Source organism: Anomaloglossus baeobatrachus, chromosome 5, assembly GCF_048569485.1.
Source record: "Anomaloglossus baeobatrachus isolate aAnoBae1 chromosome 5, aAnoBae1.hap1, whole genome shotgun sequence".
In the NCBI taxonomy this organism is placed as follows: Eukaryota; Metazoa; Chordata; class Amphibia; order Anura; family Aromobatidae; genus Anomaloglossus; species Anomaloglossus baeobatrachus.
In genome coordinates, this window is record NC_134357.1 from 509,601,587 (window position 1) to 509,620,613 (window position 19,027).

Genomic DNA, 19,027 nt, shown 5'->3' on the forward strand with positions numbered 1-19,027 from the left:
ATTAAAGCAATGTGGAAGGGAAAAATTAACATTTTAAATTTTCCTACAAAAATGTTGATTTGGCCCCAAATTTTTCATTTTCACAAGGATAAACAAAACATGGATACAGAATTGATTGTGCAATTGATCCTGGGGACACCAATGCCCCATATATGTTGGGAAAACTACTGTTTGGGTGCACGGCAGGGTTCGGAAGGGAAGGAGCACCATTTAACTTTTGAAGCACAAAATTGGCTGGAAAATGTTGCTTTGCACAAAATTTTTGATTTTCACAAGGGCAATGGGAGAAAACTGACCCCAAAATATGTTTTGCAATTTCATCTGAGCAGGACAATGCCCCATATATGGGAGAAAACTACTGTTTGTAACATGACAAGACTCAGAAGGGAAGGAGGGACATTTTGGCTGGTATAGATAGAGGATGCCAGGTCACATTTGAAGAGCTCCTGACATGGCAAAAAAGCAAAAACCACTGGTGACCCTATTTTGCAAACTACACATCTCAAGGAATTCATTTAAGGGTAAAATGAGCATTTTTATCTCTCATATGTGATCAGATACTTCTTCTCAGGCATAGGGAAATGCTCAGATGGGAAAGAGCTTCAGTTTATAGTGCAGATTTTGCTGTTATGGTTTGCGGGTGCCATGTCACATTGGCAGAGCCCTGAGGTGTCAGAACCACAGAAGCCCCACATAAGTGACCCCTATTTTACAGATTCTACCCTTCAATTAATTGATCTTGGCGTGTAGTAAGCATATTAACACAACAGGTGCTTCACGGAATGTTATTCCATTTGGCGGTAAAGAAAACAATTACATTTTTACTACTAAAATTTTGTTTTAGCCCCAGATTTTACATTTTCTCAAGAGGGAATAGTTAAAATAGCACCAGAATTTGTTACTCACTTTTTTGCTGAAGGTAAAAATACCCCATATGAGGCTCTATAGTACTGTTTGGCCACCCGGCAAAGCTCGGGTGGGAAGGAGCACTATATGACTTTTGGAGTGCAGATTTTCCTTGAATCTTTTGTAGATTTCCTTTGCAGAGCCCCTAAGTGCCAGAAGAGAAGAATCCCCTCTAAGCTGTCTGCATTTTAGAAATTACAGCCCCCTGGGAATTCATCTACTGGTGAGTGAAGATTTTGACTCTATGGGTGATGTCCAGAAACGAGCTGGGGATGAATGAAAATTGCAAATATGCTATTGTAGTGCTAATAGATTGTAGTACAAGTACATTGTAGTGCCCATAGATTGTAGTACCCATACATTGTGCCCAGCTTATGCTTTTGGAGATGCACTCAGTAATTAAGTGGTTTGTCCTCACTAACTGCATTTTATACAGACTATGGGGTTTAGATGGGAAGTAGCAGTTTGGATTTAGGAGTGCAGATTTGGCAATATATCTTTTGGAGGTTGAAGGAAGAGGAGCCTTTGTGCTACCAGTAGCATGGAAACCCACTGTATTCCTGTTAACAGATAACGGACATGAGTGGGGACATCCCCTAACAAAAATCTTAATAAATATATCTTTTGATTCATATCCTATTTTCAGATAGTATTATAACCATACGCTAACTGCTAAAACACTCACGGATGGCACTATTTAACAAAATTGTGTAAAACTGCACATTTATGAACACTTAAAAAGATGCACACTACTGGTTCATAGACAGACAGTCTTCATTGTCCCCATCTGAGACATTACTGTGAATCTTGTATTGGGGGGGGTCCATCTGAATCATATATTTCAAAGATTTACACGGAAACCGATTGTAAGTGCACAGCTTAGAGCGCAGGATACATGTGAGCAGAGCCTAAAGCGGGCTTTACACGCAACATCGCTAACGAGATGTCGTTGAGGGTCACGGAATTCGTGACGCACATCCGGCCTCGTTAGCGACGTTGTTGCGTGTGAAACGCAGGAACAACCTATTAACTATCAAAATGACTTACCAAATTGTTGATCGTTGTCCAGTCGTTCCTATCCCGATTATCGTTGCTGCTGCAGGACACAGGTTGTTCGTCGTTCTTGTGGCAGCACACATCGCTATGTGCGACACCGCAGGAACGAGGAACATCACCGTACCTGCGGCCGTCGGCAATGAGGAAGGAAGGAGGTGGGCGAGATGTTCGGCCCGCTCATCTCCGCCCCTCCGCTTCTATTGGGCGGCCGCTTAGTGACGTCGCTGTGACACCGAACGAACCACCCCCTTAGAAAGGAGGCAGTTCGCCGACCACAGCGACGTCGCTAGGCAGGTAAGTATGTGTGACTGTTCCTAGTGATGTTGGCGCCACGGGCAGCGATTTGCCCGTGACGCACAACCGACGGGGGCGGGTGCTTTCACCAGCGACATCGCTAGTGTGTGTAAAGCCCGCTTTACTGCGAGCTTTGGGAGGCAGAATAAAATCAACAGCAGTTCAAGAATTTTATTTTTGTTTCACACTTTTTACACCTTTCTCCATGCAGTACAAGTAATAACACGACTTTATCTTTCCGGGTCAGTGAGATTACAGCGATACCAGATTTATATTAGGTTTTCATGTTTGTCTACTATCACACACTGTAGAATAAGGCTATGCGCGCACAGTGCGTTTTTGACAGCGGTTTTGCATGTTTTTCGGGTGCGTTTTTGGGATCAAAACTGCATGACTTGGTTCCCTAGCAAAGTCAAGGAGTTTTCATTTTTGCTGTCCACACACAACTTTTTTTTTTAAGCTGCATTTTTGAGCTTAACCCCTTCAGCCCCCAGCCTATTTTGACCTTACTGACCTCGCCATTACGCGACGTAGTGTATGTTAGGTTGGTGTGTGGTGTAGTCTACGTCAGGTTGATGTGTCTGGTGTAGTAAACACCACACACACCAGCCTGATGTATACTACACTACACACACACCAACCTGACATACACTACGTCAGGTTGGTGTGTGGTTTATTGTACGTCAGGTTAGTGTGCAGTGTGGTATAGTGTAGTGTACGTCAGGTTGATGTGTGGTGTAGTATATACTACACACAACCTGATGTACACTACAACACACACACCAACCTGACAGTATGTCAGGTTGGTGTAGTGTAGGTCAGTTTGGCGTGTGGTGTAGTGTACGTCAGGTTGGTGTGTGTGGTGTAGTGTACGTCAGGTTGGTGTGGGTGGTGTACGTCAGGTTGGTGTGGTGTAGTGTACGTCAGGTTGGTGTGGTATAGTGTATGTCAGGTTGGTGTGGTGTAGTGTACGTCAGGTTGGTGTGTGTGTGGTGTTGTGTATGTCAGGCTGGTGTGGGTGAGTTCTGCAGGGGAATGTCAGGGTATGTTTAGTCCAAGGACGTGTGATGAATTCTGAAGCATTCATTCAAATACAGTCCAGGTTTTTCAGGACACGTTTCACATTGGAAACGCGTCTTCTTTCTTATCCCCTTTTTGTAGCAGACCCGGCACCTTTTTCTTGATATTCCCTCACCGGGAAAATGTTGCCGTGGTACCATACGGGAAACTTGAGTTCTTGGGGTGCTGGGGCCTGCTCCTTCCTCGTCTCCAAACATGAGGGCTTTTATTACAGCCTCCTGGAACTGAAGGAAGGTGTTGTTGGTCTGGCCTGCACATCGTGAGAGCACGTATGAGTTATACAGTGCCATCTGTACAATATGCACGGCCAGCTTCTTGTACCACACCTTCGCCTTCCGCATGGCACCATAGGGCTGGAGGTCTTGATCAGAAAGATCAACTCCCCCCATGTGCTTGTTGTACCCCAGTAAACTGTAAAGGGGAAAAAAGCGCAATAGGGTCTTACCCGGTATGAGGGTGGACAAACAAGACAAAGAAGCACTCACCTGGTGAGGTTGTGCCAGTCACAACCCCTTATGATAGCCTGCGAGAGTGCCTGGTGGTTTAGCTGCAGCCCCGGGAGAGGAATTTTGTATCACACAGGTAGAAGAGAAGACCGGGTTTATGCCGTGCTAAAAACCACTGATGCGTGTAAATTAAAAGATTTCCTTTTTATTGGACAGTTCCTACGCATTTCAGAGACATCCGTCTCCTTCCTCAGGAAAAGAAATCATAACATATGATTTCTTTTCCTGAGGAAGGAGACGGATGTCTCTGAAACGCGTAGGAACTGTCCAATAAAAAGGAAATCTTTTAATTTACACGCATCAGTGGTTTTTAGCGCGGCATAAACCCGGTCTTCTCTTCTACCTGTGTTGTACCCCAGGGCACAGTCCGGTTTGTAGACCTGTCCTGAGGAACCTCTAGCAGTGGTGGCCGTGGTGCCGGGACCATGGATTGTTGACAAGAAAAAGACGTCCCTTTTGTCTTTGAACTTGACCACAACCATGTTGCCGCTACATTGGGCTCGGCTCTCACCCTTAGGGAGAGGCTACTCAACTAGCGAAAAAAGGGAGACCCTTCTGGTTTCTGCGCACAGTACCGCTAGTGGCGGTAGTTCTGGCAGAGAGGGACTGAAAGAGTGGGCTGCTTGTGTAAAAGTTACCAACGTACAGATGGTAACCTTTATCAAGCAGTGGGTGGATCAAATCCCACACTATTTTCCCCACTCTCCCCCAGAGTAGGTGGGCATTCTAGGGGCTGGATCCTGCTATCCTTCCCTTGGTAAACTCTAAAGCTGTGAGTGTACCCTGAGGTACTCTCACACAGCTTATAGAGTTTTATCCCGTACCTGGCCCTCTTACTGGGCAGGTACTGACGGAATTGAAGCCTCCCTTTGAAGTGGATGAGGGATTCATCCACACAAATTTCCCTTTTGGGAATGTACACGTCAGCAAACTTGTTGCTGAAGTGCTCGATGACCGGTTGAATTTTGAACAGTCTATCAAAATTCGGATCATAGCGGGGAAGGCTGTCCGCATTGTCCCTAAAATGAAGAAACCTATGAATGGCCTCAAACCGTTTGCGGGTCATGACCATGCCAAATATTGGAGTTTGATATAAAATATCAGTACTCCAGTAATGGCGAATTTCTGGTTTCTTCACAATCCCCATGTGAAGGACCAGTCCCCAATATTTCATCATTTCTACTGAGTCAATGGGACTCCAAGTAGAATATGACGAATTTGGGTTTTCGGCCAAAAATTGCTGGCATACAGTTTAGTTTGCTCCACCATAAGACTGACAATTGACTCAGAGAAATAGACATTGAAAAAGTGTATTTCTCTGAGGTTGGCAGTCTCGAACTGGATTCCTGATTGGGGAACGAAATCAGGAATCCGTGAAGCAAAATTTGACTAGCATGACTAGCACTAGGTTGGGGGGTATTCACAGTTGGCTGTGGCTCTTCTCCCACGGCCTCCAGCCAATCTCTTGTCCTGCGACGTCTTCGTGGCGGCGAGTCTGTGTCACTGGAGGAGGAAGAGTGGGAGGAATAGAGAAAAGTGGGGTCCTGTCCCTCACTATCAGCTTCAGAGGCACATGCCTCCTCAGCTGAGTACACCATTTGTGACCGGGATGAGCAGGACAGTGTGTGTGTGTGTGTGTGTGTGTGTGTGTGTGTGTGTGTGTGTGTGTGTGTGTGTGTGTGTGTTAGTGAAACTTTCTAGGGCAGCCCGACACGCACGGAGGGCTGTCACGCGGTGATCACTGTGAGAGGGGGGTGATCACTGGGGCAGAGGGGTGATCACTGGGGCAGAAAGGTGATCACTGGGGCAGAAAGGTGATCACTGGGTCGGGGGGGGGGGGGATTACAGGGCCGGGGGAGTCAATTACAGGGGGGGCAGTTACAGGTGGGGGGGCCCAAAAGGGCTGGGGGGGCGGGGGGCGATTACAGGGCCGGGGGGGAGGGGCCCTCACAGCACTCAGGACGCTGGCAGAAGCAGGGCAGTGAGTGATCACAGGGCAGGGGGGAGGGAGCGGAGGTCGGGGTGGGGGGCTGGAATTGGACAACAGGGGGGTGGATTCGGACGCCGGGGGGTGGGGGTAGTGTAATCAGACGACGGGGGGCAGCGGAGATCGGGGTGGGTGTGGAATCGGATGGCAGAGGAGAGTGGGGGACAAATACTACCGGATGGCAGCACGGTGATCGGTGGCAGTGGGAGATCGCGGTGGCAGCAGCAGCAGGGGACCTCGCTTTTCGCCTTCCATGGACAGGATGAGTCTGAAGGAGGAGGGCACCCACTGGTCACACTGGCCCTCCACTTCTGATTGGAGGGATAGCGTCACATGGACGCTAGCTCCAATCAGATCGGGGGGAGGGGGTGACAAAGAGGTCATTCTGCTCCAGCCAATGGCTGATGATATTGCATCAGCCATGGCTGGATTGTAATATTTCACCAAGTTTGATTGGTGAAATATTACAATCGTTCTGATTGGATATGAAAGTGACACTTTCAACAGCCAATCAGAGCGATCGTAGCCACGGGGGGGGGGGGGGGGGAAGCCACCCCCCTCTGGGCTCAACTACAAGTCCTCATGTACCTGCAGGGCTGGTGACATTGTAGTGAACCCGGTCACCAGCGCTGCAGGAACGGAAACCCGCCATGACGCATACGGTGCGTCAAAGGTCGGGAAGGCACAAACTTTCATGACGCATATGGTGCGCCAAGGGTCGGGAAGGGGTTTAAAAAAAAAAAAAAGGACATGTCAACTCTTTCCTGCGTTTTTACCCCCATGCAATGCAATGGAAAAACGCAGAGATCAAAAACGCAGAAAAATGCAGCGAAAAACGTACCAAACCGCGGTAAAAACGCATGCGTTCTTCCCAATGCGTTTTTTGAGCGTTATTGTCGCGGGTACGTTTTTGTGCATTTTTAGAGGCCACAAACACGCAGCGTCAAAAAACCGCAGCATGCGCACATAGCCTAAATGCTGAAGGAGACAAAAAGGCACAAATGGTGTCTTATCCTAATAGCAGGAGATAAAAAGTGCTTGGATACACTCACCTCAGGGAGTTGTGAAGGTCACAACTGCCGTTAAAGTGTAATATGAACCACATGGGCTGCCGCGTACCCAGCAGATACAGGATAATTATTGAAGGGAGAAAAGGGTTGACCTCGCTGCCGTGGAGAAAATCAGGAGATGAATCCAAGGGTTAATCCTCGTAATTTTAAAATCACGAGGATTATCCCTTGGAATCATCTCCTGATTTTCTCCACGGCAGCACGGTCAGCCCTTTTCTCCATTCTGTTATTATCCTATTATCACATACTAAAACAATGCTTTAACTCCTTCACTGCCAAGGACGTACCTGTTCGTCCTTGGCCGTGTCTGTCTGTTTAATGCAGGCTTGCGCGACATAAACGTCTGCTGATCAGATCAAAGAATTTTGGATCAAAGTGATTTGCTTTATTCTAGTCCAATTCATACAATAGACGGCAGCTCCTGCACCCATCAACAGCGTAAATCTAGATTCGCTCACGAAAGCAAACAGGTCCACAGCCTTCTCAAACGTCTTGTCTACAGCAGGACGAGGTCTGAAAGGCAATTTACTAAAATTCACACAGAAGCCTCCAGCAGATCCAGGAGAGCACATAAGATACAGAATAACCTTCCCCTGAGCTATTCCATACCTGTACATTTCCCTCGAATACACAATTGATTGAGTCTTTATGTCAGTTTTCTGGCCCAAAACACTTTGAAAAGTAAAAAAATCCTTCAAGTTTTGACGCATTTATGCCAGTTCTGGTCAGATCCACCAAAGTAGGTAGAGCATGGACAGGGTGTGGTGGCGCTAATCCAACGAAAAGACCAAAAATTAACACTACTCTGGTGGTGAAATTTACACCAGAAATGCTACTCCAGTCCTTGAATGCAGCACCATTTCTGGCAAGGTGCACACCATAGAGAAGACGTGTAGAATTAATTGGTATTTTTCTTGTAATGAATTCGGTGCATCGTACCTCACCACACCCCTTCATTAGGACTGGCGTCCACAGCGCCAGTCGTAATGAAGCAGCCCCTACATTTTAAAGCATAAAGTCCAAATCACAAATTCCATGTGAACACACTATGATAAATCAAATAAAAGTTATTATAGAAGCCGGTGATTGAGTAGAATCTGTACAGTAGTTCAAAAATAGAAAATGGCGGTACTCGGTACTAACGTATTGTGCTTATCTCTTATTGACACAAATACCGTATTTTTCGCGTTATAAGACGCACCTGATTATAAGACGCACCCCCAAATTTGGTGAAGGAAAAATGAATTTTTTTTAATGTTGAATATTGTCCGTCTTATAATGCCAGTGTCCGTCTAACAAATCATACAGGGTATATGTCCCTCATAACCCCCTAATCCTAAAATTAGCCCCCTTAATCTGGATATGGCCCCCTTGTGCTGGCACACGTCCCCCAGTGATGCCACATGTCCCCCATTGATGGCACACGTCCCCTATTTATGGCACACGTCCCCCCTGTGCTGCCCATGGCCCCCTATGGATGGCACACGTCCCCCCCTGTGCTGCCCATGGCCCCCTATGGATGGCACACGTCCCCCCCTGTGCTGCCCATGGCCCCCTATGGATGGCACACGTCCCCCCCTGTGCTGCCCATGGCCCCCTATGGATGGGCACATGTCCCCCACTGTGCTGCCCATGGCCCCCTATGGATGGCACACGTCCCCCCCTGTGCTGCCCATGGCCCCCTATGGATGGCACACGTCCCCCCCCTGTGCTGCCCATGGCCCCCCTATGGATGGCACACGTCCCCCCCTGTGCTGCCCATGGCCCCCCTATGGATGGCACACATCCCCCTGTGCTGCCCATGGCCACCTATGGATGGCACATGTCATTTCATGTCATGTCATAAAGGATTAATAATTGTCGTCCTGATTTTTTGGCCCAGTCACAGGAACTGATGACATGAAAACGTGAAAGGGAGTATCCAGAGTGGGCAATTTCCAAAGCCTTTACTAACGTCTTGCAAGTTGATAGGAACTGTTTATATTATATTGTAAAAGAAATAATAAGACTAAATTGTTGGGCAATGTAAACATGAAAACCCCCCAAAACAAAAACATAAAAAAAAAAAAAATATATATATATAAAAGAAAGCAACTATTCCACCTATAGTATTATTTCACAGATGTTGTGACAATGTTACTTCGGGATAGCGAGGGCCAGGGGGCTCCTATGCTGTCCATTAAGCCCGCTTTACACACTACAATATATCTTACGATGTGTCGGCGGGGTCACGTTGTAAGTGACGCACATCCGGCATCGCAAGTTATATTGTAGTGTGTAACAGCTACGTGCGATTGCGATTGAACGGTAAAACGTTTGAACTTCAGGTTGTTCATCGTACCTGGGGTAGCACACATGGCAGTGTGTGACACCCCGGGAACGATGAACAGATCTTACCTGCGTCCTGCGGCTCCCGGCCCACAATGCGGAAGGAAGGAGGTGGGGGGCTGTTTACGTCCCGCTCAGCTCCGCCCCTCCGCTTTTATTGGCCGGCTGATGCATGTCGATGTGACGCCGAACGTCCCTCCCACTCCAGGAAGTGGACGTTCGCTGCCCACATCGAGGTCGTATGGACGGGTAAGTACGTGTGACGGGGTTAATCGTTTGTGCGGCACAGTCAACAAAATTGAACGTGCCACACATACGATGGGGGCGGTTACGATCGCATACGATATCGTATGCAGAATCGTAACATGTAAAGCAGGCTTTACGCTACGGGACGCCAAGGCAATCCCTCATCTCTGGATTACTCCTAATGGTGGAGATGCTAGTGTCCCATGCCTTTCCATTTTCCTGAGTAATACTACTCTAATACCTCCTCCCCCCAGGGAGGGATGGGGCAGGAGTTAGATGGTAAACAGATAAGGACAGGAAAAGGAAAACCAAAACTCTGCCACACTGCATACACACAGGAATAGACAAAAAGAGACTCAGGAGAAAAACAAGAGCAGGAGGCCAGCAATAAAAAGGCAACAAGGGTTAACTCCACAACCGCACAGAGATTATCTAATGTGATATCTGTTTCTATCACCACACCTCCCCAGACGAGCTAAGAAACTACTGCTGGCATATGTGGAAGAATCCATTCAGCAAATATAGGACAGGAGCAGATGTGATTTGCTCCCCCACAGCAGGTGATCAAAGGAGACTAAAGCCTCAGCTCCACTTACATTTCACTTCTGAAACGAGAGCATTGGAAGCAATATACTAATGACAATTGGGTCAGGCTCTGCTGCGAGCATGTGTCATGCAACTGGGATCCGATCTTGAAATCGGATCACAACAGTGGAGAAGAGTGTACTTTCTCCCTCTTCTCCGCTGCCTGTCTCTGTGTATATTACACTGCACTTGGATGACATCAGTGCAGTCCGATGTTTCACGCGCACCCATTAGACATGTATGGGTGTGTGTGAGCCTAGACTTGCTGCCTAATGCAGCATGCTGCAATTCTTTTCTTATAACAACATGACATGAGAAAAGATTTGCAGATGGACACTGCCTCATAAATTTACACTGGTGCAAGTAGAATCCAAGGTTTACAGTTTCAGCTGTCAGACTGTGGAATGCCCTAACACAAGAGGTAGTAATGGCAGACACTAACACTTTTTAAAAAAGGGCTGGATGATTTTTTTGCAGTTGTCCATTCTGGGTTTAGGAGGACCCCAAAATATCTGACTACCCTGCCTTCAGACCTGCCCGTGAGCAAGTGACTAGCGTACAAAATGTCTGTCCTTTGCAAGATTAGTAGGGTGGATCAAACTGCTGATAGTTCTTAGAGACATAAAATTATTGCGGATGGACAGTAGAATCATTAGATGAGATGCGCTTGGTCCTCCAGGCTTAAATGGGGAAAAAAACCCAACTTTGCTGTGTTTTTAGAAAAGTTTGAATAATGATTTCAAATAATGTGGTGCATATTTTCTTTTATATCTGTACTGTTTGAGAGATAGTCATGTCATTAAATCTAGATAGCAATGTGGAAGTGCCTGATTTTTATTATAATTAGGTGTAAAACGTGTTCCTTTTTGCTATTTAACACTGGGGGGGATGTACATTTCCCATATGCCATACAGAAAGCTTGTGTTCAAACTCAACAGTGTTGGCCGACTGGGATAGGGTGTGCCGGCATAGCAGGGCTGTGGAATCGATAAGCCACAGTTGCGACTCCGAGATTTTATCAGGTTCAGGCTCCGACTCCAGCTCCGACTCCTTCATAAATAGCCAGTTCATAACAAATTTACTGTTGTAAAATATTAACAACGTGCTTATTCAGTTTCTCACCATCATATAAGTAAATCAGACCACTTATAGCAAAAACTACATTTATTCGATTACAATTAGAATATAGCAAATCACTTTTATAAACTTTTCTAAACTGTAAGTAAATATGCAATAAACACTTTTATGCAGTTAAGAAGAAATCTATAAATTTGTCCTTAGAAAAAGTATTGCCTCTGTCAGATCCTCCTTCATGGATGCCCTCAAATCTGATCTAATTATTTTGAGAGCAGAGAACAACCTCTCTACACTAACTTGTGTTGGTGGCAAAGCAGTAACCACTCGGGCAACATCTCTGACAATGTCAGGATACAGAGCAATCGCTTGTTGCACTGTTATTTTTGATGAACGGTCAAATTTCTCAATTTTTTAGTGCACATGAAAAATTCTGCTGAAATGTACTGGCTGTGTGCTTTGATGGGGGTGACTTCTTCTATGCGGGAACGCTTTGCACGGTCCTTGTGATCCAAATATTTTTCGAAATTAAATTCTTCATCAGTTGATGATGAGGGTGAAGATGTGGCAGGACGACCAAATTCTTCTTGTTCCTCCTGACTGTTCTGCAACCCTTTCATCCTTACTGCTATTTCAAACAGAGCTTCTTTTCCTTTACTTAGCTGTTGATCATCTAGAAGAATCCGATGCATTGGGGCTACATAAACAGCTGCCAAAAGAATGTTATTTTGTAATAGTAGCTCCTCTCTCCGTTTCATTGATGTAGCAATGCCACTTGCAATTAACCCTCCTCTTTGGGACAGGCGAAACATCAGGTTCTTCCACTCCTTTAAGAAAATACCTGGAGTTAAGTCCTCTGCTTGTAATTTTTTAGTCACTGTAAATGGGTGCTCTAGCAATTTTTCCAGCTCAGTCACCTGATTTCACTGACTTTCATTTAGCGTCAGTTGAGGGTTAGCCATGTCTACAAGAAAGGTTTTCAGTTCAACCAAGAGCTGAATCATTAAGTAAGTACTGCCCCATCGTGTGGCTTGATCAATAATTGCCCCTTTTCCAGCACGTCTCTTCAAAATTGAGTCAACTTTAGGGGTTCTGGCAAAAGTATAGCCAATTTTCTCACCTTGCCAATCAGTGCAGCAGCATGTCCTTCTTGCAGACTGTCTCTTATAGCCAGCTGTAGCGTATGCACAACACAGCGCATGTGATGAATGAAAGAACATATTGACACAGTTTCAACAAGATCATCTAAACTATCATGTTGCTGTTCATCTGAAGCAACTTCAGTTTGCTCCTCAGTTACAATACTGTGGTTCCTCTATTTCAAACATTTCTGTGTCTGTGGACCCAGAATGTTCTTCTAGCTGCTGGTCACCATCATTACTCTCATTCATTAGCTTAATAGTACTTATCATATTTGAAGCATTGTCAGTTACGACAGAAAGAACCTGCTCTTTTTTAAGTTCATAGTCTTGCAGAACCTTTTCCACCAAGACCTGGAGAAACTCACTGGTGTGATGAGCTTTGGTGTCTTATACTGCCAATGTCTTGGTAACTATTTCATTTTTGTCACAAACAAAATCGGACATTGATGGCAAAATAGTTCACTCTGTGACGTGTGCAGGCATCCATTTTAAGAAACAGAAAGCGTCCCTTGAGAGTTTTTTTTAAGTCCTTCCTTTTGTTTAAAAGCTTCTTCGATTACTAATTTTCTAATACTCTCTCTCTCCAGAGAAACACCTGGCTTGCGGGCCATTTCCCCATTCAGACACATAAAAGCTGGTCGTGAAAATAATGAAATAGGCACACTATCCTTTACAACAAGCTCTATGATCTGTTTTTTAAATGTATCTACTGTCATTGTCACAGTAACTTGGTCACTGACAAAATATCTTGCAACTGATGGCTGCAAAGTTCTCTGCTCCTTTGTTTGGCTGGAAGAGCTGTGCACTGGTTCATTGGTTTGGATGCAGTCTTTCTCATCCACTGCTTTCAGTACTTCTGGATGAAAGCGCTGTAAATGTCTATTTAGATTACAAGAACTGGTAGGAGCATTTTTATCTTTGCCTGAATATGCACTCATCTTGGCTTCACAGCATTTGTTTTCGTCTGGATCATTTGTTATATACACTGACAGACATGTTTTCTATCTTGAGTGATGGTGAAATGTTCAAATACAGCTGATTTAATGTGATGCTTCTTTGACATTCTCAGGTTTTTAATTCTGCATTCACAATCCAAATGACAATTGTTTTTCCTAAAAACAATTGTACAAAATTATTGCCAGGTCGTACACCTGATATAGTGGTCAGTAATACTGTTATTATTCCTCATGTACTCACAGTTAACTGATGCAAAGTATGTTGAAAGGATAATACTTCTTACAGTCTTCCTCTTCTGAGTAGCAGGCAGCTGTGAGATGCTTGGAAGACGCACACCTGGTATGATCTAGTCTAGAGGAGGAGCTTTACTACTAAGAATTTGCAACACATTTTCACTTTCAGTTTCATACATTGTAAGTAGGAGACTTGGAGCAGCATGAGGTTAACCAAGTATAAGATTAGATAAGGGCAGTGAACAGTAAAGGTCCAGTCACACTAAGCAACTTACCAGCGATCCCAACAACGATAGGGATCGCTGGTAAGTTGCTAGGAGGTTGCTGGTGAGCTGTCACACTGCGACGCTCCAGCGATCCCACCAGCAACCTGACCTGGCAGGGATCGCTGGAGCGTGGCTACACGAGTTGCTGGTGAGCTCACCAGCAACCAGTGACCAGCCCCCAGTCTCCTAGTTACAGCACACATCAGGTTAATTAACCCGATGTGTGCTGCAGCTAAATGTGCACAGAGCAGGGAGCAGCGCACACTGAGCGCTGGCTCCTTGCTCTCCTAGTTACAGCACACATCGGGTTAATTGCCTGATGTGTGCTGCAGCTATCTGTGCACAGAGCAGGAGCCAGCAGCACAGGCAGTGAGAGCGGAGGAGGCTGGTATCAAAGGTAAATATCGGGTAACCAAGGACAGGGCTTCTTGGTTACCCGATGTTTACATTAGTTACCAGCCTCAGCAGAAGCCGGCTCCTGCTCACTGCACATTAGTTGTTGCTGTCTCGCTGTCACACACAGCGATCTGTGCTTCACAGCAGGACAGCAACAACTAAAAAATGGCCCAGGACATTCAGCAACAACCAACGACCTCACAGCAGGGGCCAGGTTGTTGCTGGATGTCACACACAGCAACATCGCTAGCAACGTCACAAAAGTTGTTCGTTACCAGCGATGTTGCTAGCGATGTTGCTTAGTGTGACGGGGCCTTAACATACAAGAAGTAAGAAATGTCTATCTCCAGCAGAACTGCTTATCACTGTTGTTCATAGTTTGATATATATGTTCTATTTGAGTAACATTTATAAAATTCATATGAAAGTTCAATTATGAAATATTAATACATTTATTTTTTTTTAAAGCTGGAGTCGGAGTCGGTACATTTCTACCGACTCCGACTCCAACCAAAACTAACTCGGACTCCGACTCAGACTCCACAGCCCTGCGGCATAGCTCATGTATTTGTTCCAATAAAGGTACAGAGTGCGGCTATTTTGTATTTTTTGGCCTATAGAATATATCTGTATAGATGTTGAGCACCATGACTTGTGCTTCCACCTACCTGACTCGTTTTCCTGATGTGGTTTCAGTCCTGTGGAGTTATTAAAGCCTGGAGCCTGTTGTGCCCGTGAGACATCTACTTTTGGAGTAAAATCTGACTTCTCTGAATTTAGTGATCACTACTCACCTGGGTAGTCATATGTAAGAATCTCCTCTTTACACCACTCATCACCCCTCACATATGTCTCTGTAATAATATGGGTCAGAACTTCACCCTGAAACAAATAAATATTATAAAGTTACAGACAGATGGAGAAGTCACAAGAAATGATTCATAACAGAAAAGATCAGAAATTAACATGACGACCAAAGCTGAAAAGAAGGGAATTTTGTTTACTTACCGTAAATTCCTTTTCTTCTAGCTCCTATTGGGAGACCCAGACAATTGGGTGTATAGCTTCTGCCTCCGGAGGCCACACAAAGTATTACACTTTAAAAAGTGTAACCCCTCCCCTCTGCCTATACACCCTCCCGTGCATCACGGGCCCATCAGTTTTGGTGCCAAAGCAGGAAGGAGGAAACTTATAAATTGGTCTAAGGTAAATTCAATCCGAAGGATGTTCGGAGAACTGAAACCATGAACCAAAAGAACAATTCAACATGAACAACATGTGTACACAAAAGAACAAACAGCCCGAAGGGAACAGGGGCGGGTGCTGGGTCTCCCAATAGGAGCTAGAAGAAAAGGAATTTACGGTAAGTAAACAAAATTCCCTTCTTCTTTGTCGCTCCATTGGGAGACCCAGACAATTGGGACATCCAAAAGCAGTCCCTGGGTGGGTAAAAGAATACCTCGATAAAAAGAGCCGAAACAACGGCCCCCTCTTACAGGTGGGCAACCGCCGCCTGAAGGACTCGCCTACCTAGGCTGGCATCTGCCGAAGCATAGGCATGCACCTGATAGTGTTTTGTGAAAGTGTGCAGACTAGACCAGGTAGCCGCCTGACACACCTGCTGAGCCGTAGCCTGGTGCCGCAATGCCCAGGATGCACCCACGGCTCTGGTAGAATGGGCTTTCAGCCCTGAAGGAATCGGAAGCCCAGAAGAACGGTAGGCTTCAAAAATCGGTTCCTTGATCCACCGAGCCAAGGTTGACTTGGAAGCCTGCGACCCCTTACGCTGGCCAGCGACAAGGACAAAAATCGCATCAGAACGGCGCAGTGGCGCCGTACGAGACACGTAGATCCGGAGAGCTCTCACTAGATCTAACAAATGCAAATCCTTTTCACATTGGTGAATTGGATGAGGGCAAAATGAAGGTAAGGAGATATCCTGATTGAGATGAAAAGTGGACACCACCTTAGGGAGAAAGTCCGGGACCGGACGCAGAACCACCTTATCCTGGTGAAATACCAGGAAAGGGGCTTTGCATGACAGCGCTGCAAGCTCTGACACTCTACGGAGTGATGTAACCGCCACTAGAAATGCCACCTTCTGCGAAAGACGTGATAGAGAGACATCCCGCAGCGGCTCAAAAGGTGGTTTTTGAAGAGCCCGTAGAACCGTGTTGAGATCCCAGGGTTCCAGCGGACGCTTGTAAGGTGGGACTATGTGGCAAACTCCCTGCAGGAACGTGCGGACCTGCGGAAGAGACAAACCCTTGTCCAATCCAGCTTGAAGGAAGGAAAGAAACCTGGGTAAGGCAAACGGCCAGGGGGTAAACCCCTTCTCAGAGCACCAGGCTAAGAAGATCCTCCAAGTTCTGTGATAGATCTTGGCTGACGTTGGTTTCCTGGCCTGTCTCATAGTGGCAATGACATCTTGAGATAACCCTGAGGACGCTAGGAGCCAGGACTCAATGGCCACACAGTCAGGTTGAGGGCCGCAGAATTCAGGTGGAAAAATGGCCCTTGAGACAGCAAGTCTGGTCGGTCTGGGAGCGCCCACGGTTGACCCACCGTGAGGTGCCACAGATCCGGGTACCACGACCGCCTCGGCCAATCTGGAGCGACGAGGATGGCGCGGCGGCAGTCGGACCTGATCTTGCGCAACACTCTGGGCAGCATTGCCAGAGGAGGGAATACATAAGGCAGTTGAAACTGCGACCAATCCTGAACTAAGGCGTCCGCCGCCAGAGCTCTGTGGTCCTGAGACCGTGCCATGAAGGCCGGGACCTTGTTGTTGTGCCGAGACGCCATGAGATCGACGTCCGGCGTTCCCCAGCGGCAACAGATCTCTTGAAACACGTCCGGGTGGAGAGACCATTCCCCCGCGTCCATGCCCTGGCGACTGAGAAAGTCTGCTTCCCAGTTTTCTACGCCCGGGATGTGAACCGCGGAGATGGTGGAGGCTGTGGCCTCCGCCCACAGCAGAATCCGCCGGACTTCTTGGAAGGCTTGACGACTGCGAGTGCCGCCCTGGTGGTTGATGTACGCAACCGCCGTGGCGTTGTCCGACTGTACGCGTATCTGCCTGCCCTCCAGCCACCGATGGAACGCCTTGAGAGCTAGATACACTGCCCTTATCTCCAGAACATTGATCTGAAGGGAGGACTCTGTCGGAGTCCAGGTTCCCTGAGCCTTGTGGTGGAGGAAAACCGCTCCCCATCCTGACAGGCTCGCGTCCGTCGTGACCACAGCCCAGGATGGGGGCAGAAAGAGATTTTCCTTTCGACAGAGAAGTGGGGAGAAGCCACCACTGAAGAGAGGTCTTGGCTGCCAGAGAAAGAGAGACGTTCCTGTCTAAAGACGTCGACTTCTTGTCCCATTTGCGGAGAATGTCCCATTGGAGTGGACGCAGGTGAAATTGCGCAAATGGAACTGCCTCCATTGCTGCCACCATCTTCCCCAGGAAGTGCATGAGGCGCCTCAAGGGGTGCGACTGGGTCCGAAGAAGGGATTGCACCCCTGTTTGCAGCGACCGCTGTTTGTCCAGCGGCAGCTTGACTATGGCTGAGAGAGTATGAAACTCCATCCCGAGGTACGTCAGTGACTGGGTCGGAGTCAATTTTGACTTTGGAAAATTGATGATCCACCCGAACTTCTGGAGAGTCTCCAGAGCAACGGTCAGACTGTGTTGACAAGCCACCCGGGAGGGTGCCTTGACTAGGAGATCGTCTAGGTAAGGGATCACCGAGTGGCCCTGAGAATGTAGGACCGCTACAACGGATGCCATGACCTTGGTGAAGACCCGTAGGGCTGTCGCCAGGCCGAAAGGCAGTGCCACAAACTGAAGGTGTTCGTCCCCAATGGCGAAACGCAGGAAGCGTTGATGCTCTGGAGCGATCGGCACATGCAGATAGGCATCTTTGATGACGATTGATGCTAGGAAGTCTCCTTGGGACATCGAAGCGATGACAGATCGGAGGGATTCCATGCGAAACCGCCTGGTTCTCACATGTCTGTTGAGCAATTTGAGGTCCAAAACGGGACGGAATGAGCCGTCCTTTTTTGGCACCACGAACAGGTTGGAGTAAAAACCGCGACCGCGTTCCTGAAGGGGAACGGGGATCACCACTCCTTCTGACTTCAGAGTGTCCACCGCCTGAAAAAGCGCAACGGTTCGCTCGGGGGGCGGAGATGTTCTGAAAAAACGAGTCAGAGGACGAGAGCTGAACACTATCCTGTAACCGTGAGACAGAATGTCTCTCACCCATCGGTCTTGGACATGTGGCCACCAGGCGTCGCAAAAGCGGGAGAGCCTGCCACCGACCGAGGATGCGGTTTGGGGCAGCCGAAAGTCATGAGGAGGCCGCCTTGGAGACGGTGCCTCCGGCGGTCTTTGGAGGACGTGACTTAGACCGCCATGCAGAAGAGTTTCTCTGGCTCTTCTGTGTCCTGTTGGACGAGGAGGATTGGGATCTGGCTGAGGGCCGAAAGGACCGAAACCTCGCTTGAACTTTCCGTTGCTGAGGTCTGTTTGGTTTGGGCTGGGGTAAGGACGAGTCCTTTCCCTTGGATTGCTTAATAATTTCATCCAATCGCTCGCCAAACAGTCGGTCGCCAGAAAACGGCAAACCGGTCAAGAACTTTTTGGAAGCAGAGTCTGCCTTCCATTCGCGTAGCCACATGGCCCTGTGGACTGCCACAGAATTGGGGAATGCTACCCCTGTACGGCTAGCCGAGTCCAGGACAGCATTCATGGCGTAGGATGCAAATACTGACGCCTGAGAAGTCAAAGATGCTACTTGTGGCGCAGCGGTACGGGTGACCGCATTAATCTCAGATAGACAAGCTGAGATAGCTTGGAGTGCCCACACTGCTGCAAAGGCTGGGGCAAAAGACGCGCCTATGGC

At 47.3% G+C, this 19,027-nt stretch overlaps 1 protein-coding gene and 1 pseudogene across 1 annotated transcript in view; both read right to left on the reverse strand.

Moving 5' to 3' along the window:
* The window catches only part of LOC142312857 (uncharacterized), a 531,686-nt gene that overhangs the window by 346,958 nt on the left and 165,701 nt on the right, over positions 1-19,027 (reverse strand). The gene's annotated exons all lie outside the window — the stretch shown is intronic.
* The window catches only part of LOC142312009 (uncharacterized), a 195,986-nt pseudogene that overhangs the window by 130,122 nt on the left and 46,837 nt on the right, over positions 1-19,027 (reverse strand).